Genomic DNA, 10242 nt, shown 5'->3' on the forward strand with positions numbered 1-10242 from the left:
CCAGATGCCTGTTTCAGCTCCCCTTTGCCTGTACCATTTACAGCCAGTGCTCTGGCCTGTTCTCTAGGCCTAGCGGTACAGGTATGTATACACCTCCTCTTACTTGCCAGGGCTCTATAATCAGGGTCTTCCAGCATCAGGCAACATCATTTGTGGAGGTCCAGGGATCATCCATCACAAAGAATTCATGTCCTCTGGAAAACATCAGATCTTTTAAATTATGAAGCACTTTTACCTCCACTTTCAGAAGATCCCATCAAATTTAGAAAGGAATCAGAAAGATTAGTGGTCATTCACAATTCCATTCACAGGAACCTGGATTGGCCACTGAAAAATGTTCTTGCCACCCACGATTATACTGTAGCTAACAGACGACAAGCCAGAAACCCCTCTCACAGAGGAAACAGATGGCCAGAATTTCTCCCAGGCCCTCCTACAAATGATCAGGAAATATATCAACTGGAGGCTAATGTTCAGGGACTAATAGAAGCAATAATAGAGGCTCTCCCTGCTAAGGTGAATTGGTCTAAATTTGAATTGTGCACACGTAAATATGAACATTCAAATGCCTCTGTTGAATGCTTTATACAGATCTTTCAAAGGCATGCTACACCAAGCCTTGAAGCTCTAGAACACAGAAATCTTTTCATTTCTCACTTAGATGGAAATTTTCTCCTTGATATAAAAAAGAAAAAAAAAAAGCAAATTCAAAATATTGTGGTTGGGTGGACTAGTCAAGTTCTAATCATTACAATAGAAGCACCTACCCAATTTTCTGAGGTTAGCTACAGAAATGTCAAATAATAGAAAAGAAGGTAAAATCAACTATCTTGATTTAAACTCCAACTTTTAGAGAAACAGAAGCATAATGCTGAGCACAACTCAAAGTCCACTCACACCTCTTCCTATTTGCTTTCAAACACAGGTATCATAACAAATTAGGACATTACAATTGTCCTACATTTTTTAAAAAAGAAAGATTTAAATAGTAATTACCCTAGACTTTTGATAATGAATATACACCAAAACTCATAAGAGAAAACTTACATACTTTACCTTGAAGATTTAAATTTTACCTTGCCTTTAAATATAAATATCCCAGGAGATAAATAAAATACTGTCAACAATGACCTGAAACTGAATTTTTAAAAAAGGATAAAAAGAGGAAGAAAAAGAGACTTTTCTAAAATATAAATTTCTATAAAAGCTCCTTTGGCTAAACTCTGATACACAGTTTCCATAAGATTATGTCAAAGGCAAATACAGTTCTTCAAAGTCATCTCCATAAACAGTAGAAAGCTTTAGCCATCTGAGCAAGCAAATTTAACTGATTCCAACTCCCCCCCCCCAAAAAAAAAGTTTGAATCCAATTATTCTTTTATAAAGTAGTTAGTTTTGTATTTCTGCACCTTATTCATGGCCAAAATCTTAGAATAAAAGCTATCAAATCTCTGTTTGCTTATATGTTTATATGTATGTTTATATATGTCAGTATATGTATATTGTAGATAGGTGATAAATTTCTATCTCTGGATAGTATTGCCAAAATGATTTCTAAAGATCTCCATTTAAATGGTTTAAAATAAGTATCTATATGAATTAAGTATTTTTAAAACTCTCAGAAATAGAATAAAAACTAACCCAAGTGCTTTTCAAGTTCACATGACCTAAGACAATATTCAATAAATAAAAACTACTTTAAGTCTGTTGGTTTAATTAAACAGGTATGCCTTTAAAGTTATCAGCAATTAAGTATAATAACTTTATTCTATCCAGCTTTACTAAAAGTAAAATAATCTCAATGTTATCTGTTTTAAAACTTATCAGCAAGAAAAATAACTTAAGATGATGACTAGTTGATTTAATGTCTCAAATTTTTATGAGTAATCTAAGTATGATTGTTAAGAACAAGGGAAGTAAATAAGTGGGATAAAAACTTTTTAAAGATGTATTTATTTATTTGAGAGAGAGAGAGCAGGGGGAGGGGCAGAAGAAGGGAGAGAATCCTGAAACAGACCCCTCACTGAGCACAGGGTCCATCACAGGCCTCAATCCCAGAACTCCAAGATCATGACCTGAGGCAAAAACAAGAATCAGCCACTTAGCTGACTGAGCCACCCAGGCATCCCAAGTGCTATAAAAATTTTTAAGTAAAATCTTCAGCAATAATTATGTTTTATGATATGTCTACTTAAATAGTTTCCTAAAATTTTTTGGTAACTTACACTCTTAGAGTTTTGCTAAGTCAAAATAATGATGGAAATTTACTGAATATCTCTACCATTCCTTAAATAAAATATAGAAATGCTAATTACTGAACATAGGTGTATCTACTTGTAACTTGTTATTACAAAAAATACATACTTTGAGAAAGTGTTTCTAAAGGTCACAATTGCCTAATTCTTAATTTTCACTAGATATTAGGGTTTTTGCAATTTAAGAATGCTGTGCTCACTTCAGCACATATGCTAAAATTGGAACTACACAAAGAAGATTAGCTTGGCCCCTGTGCAAAGATGATATGCAAATTTGTGAAGCATTCCATATTTTTTATTGGGATTTCAGAAGAGGAAAGAGAGGGGGGCAAAAGGTATATTTGAACAAGCTATAACTGAGAACTTCCCTAATCTGGGAAAGAAAACAGGCATTCAAGTCCAGGAAGCACAGAGAACCCTTCATAAAATCAATAAAAATAGATCAATAGCTTGACATATCATAGTGAAGCTTGTAAGTTTCAGAGACAAAGAGAAAAACCTGAAAGCAGCTCAGAACAAGTCTTTAACCTACAGAGGTAGAAACACTAGACTGGCACCAGACCTATGCACAGAGGCCTGGCAGGCCAGAAAAGACTAGTATGATATATTCAAGGCACTAAGTGAGAAAAATATGCAACCAAGAATACTTTACCCAGCTAGGCTGTCATTCAAAATAGGAGAGATAAAGAACTTCCAGGACAAACAGAAACTAAAAGACTTTGTGATCATAAATATTAAAGAGGGTCTTTAAGTGAAGAGAGAACCCAAAAGTAACATAGACCAGAAAGGAACAGAGCCAATATATAGAAACAATGACTTTATACCTAATACAATGGCACTAAATTCATATCTTTCAATAGTTACTCTGAACGTAAATGGGTTAAGTGTTACAATCAAAAGACACAGTATAGTACCACATTGGATAAAAAAGCAAGACCCATTGAAATACTATCATCAAGAGACTCTTTTTAGACCCAAAGACACCTCCATATTGAAAGTGAGGGGGTGGAAAATCATTTATCATGCTAGTGGACATCAAAAGAATGCTGGGGTAGCAATTCTTATATCAGACTAATTAAATTTTAACCCCCCCCAAAAAACACCCAAAAAATAAAAAAAAAAAATTTTAAACCAAAGGCTGTAATAAGAGATGAGGAAGAACATTATATCATAATCAAAAGGTCTATCCAAGAAGAAGGCCTAACAATTATAAATGTTTATGCCCCTAACATGGGAGCAGCCAGTGATAAAAATCAATTAATAACAAAATTAAAGAAACACATCGATAATAATACAATAATAGTACAGAACTTTAACATCCCATTAACTGCAATGGACAGATCATTTAAACAGAATATCAACAAGGAAACCAGGTCTTTGAATGACATACTAGACCAGATGGACTTCACAAATATATACAGATCATTCCATTCTAAAGTAACAGAATATACATTCTTCTCAAGTGCACATGGAACATTCTCCAGAATAGATCACACACTGGATCACAAATCAGATCTCAGCTGCTATCAAAAAATTGGGATTATTCCCTGCATATTTTCAGACCACAATGCTTTAAAGTTTGAATTTAATTACAAGAGGAAATTTGGAAGGAACAAAAATACATGGAGGTTAAAGAGCATCTTACTAAAGAATGAATGGGTCAACCAGGAAATTAAAGAAGAACTTAAAAATTAACAGAAACAAATGAAAATGAAAATGAAAATTTCTTTCTCAAGAAATAAAAATGTTTTCAAATACACAACCTAACCTTACACCTAACGAAGCTGGAGAAAGAACAGCAAGTAAAGCCTAAATCTAGCAGGAGATGAGCATTATTAAATCTTAGAGCATAAATCAATGAAATAGAAACCAAAAGAATAGTAGGACAGATGAAAAAAACTAGGAGCTGGTTCTTTGAAAGATTTAAAAATATTGATAAACCCCTGGCCAGACTTATCAAAAAGAAAAGAGAAAGGACCAAAAAAATAAAATCATTTATGAAAGAGGGGAGATAACAACCAAAACTGAAGAAATACTAACCATTATAAGAACATATTATAAGCAACTATATGAGAAAAGACCAAAAAAATAAAATCATTTATGAAAGAGGGGAGATAACAATAAAACTGAAGAAATACTAACCATCATAAGAACATATTATAAGCAACTATATGTCAACAAATAAGGCAGTCTGCAAGAAATGGATGCATTCCTAGACACATAGAAACTACAAAAACTGAAACAGGAATAAATAGAAAACCTGAACAGACCCATAACCAGCAAGTAAATTGAAGCAGTAATCAAAAATCTCCCAATGAACAAGAGTCCAGGGCCATCAGGGGAATTCTACTAAACATTTAAAGAAAAATTAACACCTATTCTTCTGAAATTGTTTCAAAAAATAGAAATGGAAGGAAAACTTCCAAACTCATTCTATGAGGCCAGCATTACCTTGACTCCAAAACTAGACAAAGATCCCACCAAAAAGGAGAATTGCTGACCAATATCTCTAATGAATGTGGATGCAAAAATTCTTACTGAATTACTAGCCAACACCAACAACATCCAACAGTACATTAAAAGGATTAATCACCACAACCAAGTGAGATTTACTCTGAGGCTGCAAGGTGATTCAATATCTGCAAATTAATCAATGTGATACACTACATTAATAAAAGAAAGGACAAGAACCATATGATGATCCTCTCAATAGATGCAGAAACAGCATTTGACAAATGCTGCATTTGACAAAGCATCCTTGCTTGATTAAAACTATGCACATTGTATGGATAGAGGGAACATACTTCAATATCATAAAAGACATCTACAAAAATCCCACAGTGAATATCATTCTCAATGAGGAAAAACTTAGAGCTTTTTCCCCTGAGGTCAGGAACATGACAGGAATGTCCACTCTTACCACTGCTGTTCAACATAGTACTAGAAGTCCTAGCCTCAGCAATCAGACAACAAAAAGAAATAAAAGGCATTCAAACTGGCAAAGAAGGGGATCCCTGGGTGGCTCAGTGGCTTAGTGCCTGCCTTTGGCCCAGGGCGCGATCCTGGAGTCCCAGGATCGAGTCCCACGTCGGGCTCCCAGCATGAAGGCTGCTTCTCCCTCCTCCTGTGCCTCTGCCTCTCTTTCTCTCTCTCTCTCTGTCTGTCATAAATAAATAAATAAATCTTTAAAAAAGTTGGCAAAGAAGAAATCAAACTCATTCTTTATAGATGGCATGATATTCTATGTGGAAAATACAGAAGACTCCACCCCAAAATTGCTAGAATTCATACATAAATTCAACAAAGTGACAGGATATAAAATCAATGCACAGAAATCAGTTGCAGTTCTATACAGTAAAATGTGACAGAAAAAAGAGAAATTAAGGAGTCAATTCCATTTACAATTGCACCAAAAACCTTAAGATACCTATGAGCATTCCTAACTAAAGAAGCAAAATATCTGTGCCAAGAAATATAGAACACTTCTGAAAGAAATTGAGGAAGACACAAAGAAATAGAAAAACATTCCATATTCATGGAATGGAAAAATAAATATTGTTAAAATGTCTGTGCTACCTAGAGAAATTTACATATTCAATGCAATCCCTATCAAAGTACTATCAACTTTTTTCACAGAGCTGGAAGAAATAATCCTAAAATTTTATGGAACCAGAAAAGACTCTGAATAGCTAAAGGAATATTGAAAAAGAAAACCAAAGCAGGTGGCATCAAAATTCTGGACTTCAAGCCTATACAAAGCTGTAATCATCAAAAACAGTATGGTACTGGCACAAAAACAAACACAAAGATCAATGGAACAGAAAAGAGAACCCAGAAATGGGCCTTAACTCTATGTCAACTAATTTCAACAAAGCAAGAAAGAATATCCAGTGGAAAAAAGTCTCTTCAACAAATGGTGTTGGGAAAATTGGACAGTCACATGCAGAAGAATGAAATTGGACCATTTTTCTTACACCATGTACAAAACTAGGCTCAATAACCAAAATGCCTTATCAATTACATTATAATAAACTCTCATAAGACTTTAATCATTGCCATTTTTAAGACATTTTAAAATGTATTTACAGAGAGCTACTGATTTACTCTGATGCTTTGGCAAATGTCTCACCTTCAGAAAGATTCATGAGAAGGACTCAATGAGTACTCTAGAATACAGGTCTGTGATAACTTTAAGATCATATCACTGAACTGGGTATGAATTTTCAAAACTCTAATGGAAAACTGATAGCTTCCTAAAAGTGCTAAGGAAAGAACAAGATCAATAGATATTAATTTGACGGAACTGAATAAACTTGGAGCTGACTTTCTGTTTGAAACCTTGTTGGTTCTTTCATGTTATGTTTTTCCAGATTTAAGAAAACCTTATTCTCTTTTTTCATAGGCTATCAGCAATTTGGTAAGATCTATCTTTCTGAAAAAAATTAAAAAATTTTCTCACCATCTGATCCCTCCCCCCATAAGTTCAACTAAGAATTTGGAAATTCTTAGTTGAGAATGATTATTTTCATGGCAATACCATTTTTTTTATAAATTCAATAATGATATGTCCTCTTGGAAAAGGATACATTTGGAAATGCTGATTACATTCCCAAGGCTTTAGCTGGTATGTTATATTTGAGAGACATATGCATAGAATCATGTATGACCAGGCAGCTTTAAAAAACTAAGGTTGACTTTGGAGCCAATAAAAACCATTGGAAAAATGGGCCAGAATCTTGCTTACAAAATTCCCAAAAGCTTTACCAGGTGTAGTAAGGAAGATCATTTCCTGTCAGGCCCAGGAATCTTGAGAAGAAAGGAATTAATCCATAAATATAGGTATTGCAGGCAAAGTCTGATAGCTTACCCTTAGCTTTGCTTCATGTCTTTGGGGCTTTTAAGACTTCAATCTGAAATTATGAAAAGTTGTGGCAAAAGAAATTTAAAAGAGCCTTCATAGTCCATCATTATTCTTGCTGCACTTAAATAAATAATCAGGTCAGACTTATTGAAACTAGATTTAATTTGCAAACAAGGGGTACTTGGGTGGCTCAGTGGTTGAGCACCTGCCTTTGGCTCAAAGAGGGATCCCAGGGTCCGGGGATCAAGTTCCGCATTGGGCTTCCCACAGGGAGCCTGCTTCTCACTCTGCCTATGTCTCTGCCTCTCTCTCTCCATGTCATTCATGAATAAATAAATAAAATATTTAAAATAATAATAATAATTTACAAACAGATTAGTCGTACTGTGGCTATCTTTGATAGAAATGGAGGTGGCTGTAAATGGAAAGATCATGTTTCAGCAATACAACTTTATTCATATTAGATTCTAGTGCTTTTGATTGTCTCTGAGGGTGTGTTTTCTGCTGCAAACTAACTGGATTCTGATTTCCTCTAGATAATCTATACTTAGCTACAACTCTTCAAACTAACATTTCTAACTTTATCACCCTCTTGATTTGGAAACATTCAACACTAAAACTGCCCTCAAAGTCATGCAAACTAAAGTGGGACAAATTAATATAAATTTTAGATAAATCACCAGAATTGCTAATGTATAGACAACTTCAAGCTTGTTACTGATTGGACCACCACAATCCAATCACCACAGACATTCAAATTACAAACCAGAGAAACATGTCAGATTGCCACTCATTCCATCTGAAGATGCTTCAGGCCTTCACATCTATAAATCTTCTCAACTGGCTGTCTTTAGAATTTAGAAACTAGAATTTCAGTACGCTCCAATCACTAATCATTTTACTTTTATTCCCATATGAATTCTTCATATTAAATACCTGACTGCTTGTCAATGTAAGCATAACTTCAGGACCCACCTGTATCATTACCTTCTGAAATAAGTTTAACTGAACTGACCTATTGCAGAAATAGAAGATTGGTTCAGCAAGATGGAACAATAGACTAACTCAAGTTCTGGAGCATGAAACTTCTTGGGGAAGTTTCAAAGGCAAAATTGAGGGAGAAGAGAATACATGACTCCAAAATATGCCACTGTGACATGTGGATTATTTCAAGTTGAAGATAATCAAGGCTCAACAGATGTATTGCTTAAAAGAAATTAGATCAAGGGCCCATACCAGGACCCTGGTATCTTTAGTTATACTAAAGATAACTTTTTATCAGAAAGACTCATCTGCAAGTTATCACAAATATTCTTGCTTACCAAAAATTTGTTCTTATCTTTTTGTGAGTTGTCTTCCTTCCCCTTAAAGCCCTACCCTCTTGTCTTTAGCTCTGGATGTCACATAAGCCTTATTTTCCTATCTTTGGGGCTTTCTTATGTATGATATTTTTATCCTACTAATCTTATAACAAATTATTAGGCTAGCCAAAGAGCCTAGAAAGGCAGAAGGAAAAAATTTTCCTACCCTGTACATTTCACATCATGTTCTTCATCTTCAAGAACTCTGATAATCTCTGCACTCGGCCAAAATTGGGCTCTTTCTCCCTGATTTTCTCTGGTTCTTGTCAGATAGTCTCTACATGACCTCATTTGCTTTTGAAAGCCCTTACAAATACTTTGTATCTCTTTCCAGATTTGATCAAAGAATAGAGTTTATATCTTTGTTTTACTATTTTCTTGATGTTTTTGGATAGGTTTCAGAATGAGAAAGTAGGATACTGAGTTAAGAGGTTATTTTCCTACCAAATTATCACTTTATTTTTCATTCTTTCTAAATATTTTGTAGTGTTTAAGTAATTTCAAGTTATTTTTAAACTTGAAAATAATCAGAATTTTGTTTTAGGAAAAAGCTTTAAATATCTAGGAAAGAGATTAAATCATGAGAATGAAACTCCATTTTTAAAGAGAACATATCTGATAAAATACCTCTTAACTCTCCTCAAGTTTGAGTATCTTTATTCACATAGAATGGGTACCATCAATTTAAATTGAACATCAAGAGCATACAGAAAGGGAGAGGGACAGTCCTTACTTCATAAGAAAATTAGTCTGGTTGACTGAATACAATCCTCAACTTTTAATAATAATATTAAGCTTTTTCATACACAGCCCACATGTTCCCCCCACCCCCAAGAAAACTGTTGCCTCCCAGGCACTGATCGTTTTCTTCGACCAGCAAAGTAATCATCTACATTCTCCATTCTCTAGGCCAACCCTCAAGTAACAGATCTGAAATCCAATCTCTGATCATGGAATATGAACTATGCTTGAAGAGATTTTTTTAAAAGGAACTATTCAGAAGAACTCAGAAAACAGGAAGGTGTTAAGTAACTTCCCAACATTAGAGGACCCAACAAGATAGATTTGAGTTTATGCCTACCCTATCTTGTTTACTCATATGCCTCACCTGTTTAGCCTATCAATGGGAGGTTCCTCTTCTGTTCAGAGTTTGTGTTTATGTTATCTGCTAAACAAGAAAATAGTCACAACAGATCTTTAACACAAGGAAGGTTAAATGGGAACTTGTCAAGCAGTAGCTGAAGAAACACATTTGCTAATTTTCAACTGAGGACACTCTTCCCCCAGGTGGATGCTACCTTCAAATTTTGTGAAAATCCAATGAAAACCCATCAACACTTGTAATGTTTTATCCAGTGAGAGAGAAATGAAGGATGTCAGTGTGAAATCTATGAGCCCCCTGTCTCTGTTACAATCTTGGGCTGCATTTCAAAGAGAAATATAATCTAGAGAATTCCATCAAAAGATACATTCATCCTGACTGGGCACAACATTGCTTACCATCACCATAAAAATTTTGTCATTAGTCTTGACCTAAATCATCAAGACAATTCTATTAACTTCTCTCCTCTTTTTCTCTATGTTGACACCTGAGAAAAAAATAGGATGAGTCTTCTATAAGTAGATTGCCATGATTAACTTACATTATGCAACAAAAATTAATGCTCAAAGTGCAAGCCCTTATCATCATTTGGTGTAGTTTTTCAATTGTTAAGGGAAAAGTGGGGTTTCAAAAAATAAAAAAGACTGAGTGGAGTGTGATGCT

At 34.6% G+C, this 10242-nt stretch overlaps 1 non-coding gene across 1 annotated transcript; it reads left to right on the forward strand.

Annotated features, from left to right (window-relative positions):
- Positions 1-2447: 2447 nt before the first annotated feature.
- On the forward strand, positions 2448-2551 carry LOC112913326 (U6 spliceosomal RNA). The gene has a single exon (XR_003233658.1). It is a non-coding gene; the product is annotated as a U6 spliceosomal RNA (small nuclear RNA).
- Positions 2552-10242: the final 7691 nt, after the last annotated feature.

Source organism: Vulpes vulpes, chromosome 9, assembly GCF_048418805.1.
Source record: "Vulpes vulpes isolate BD-2025 chromosome 9, VulVul3, whole genome shotgun sequence".
NCBI classification, from domain to species: domain Eukaryota; kingdom Metazoa; phylum Chordata; class Mammalia; order Carnivora; family Canidae; genus Vulpes; species Vulpes vulpes.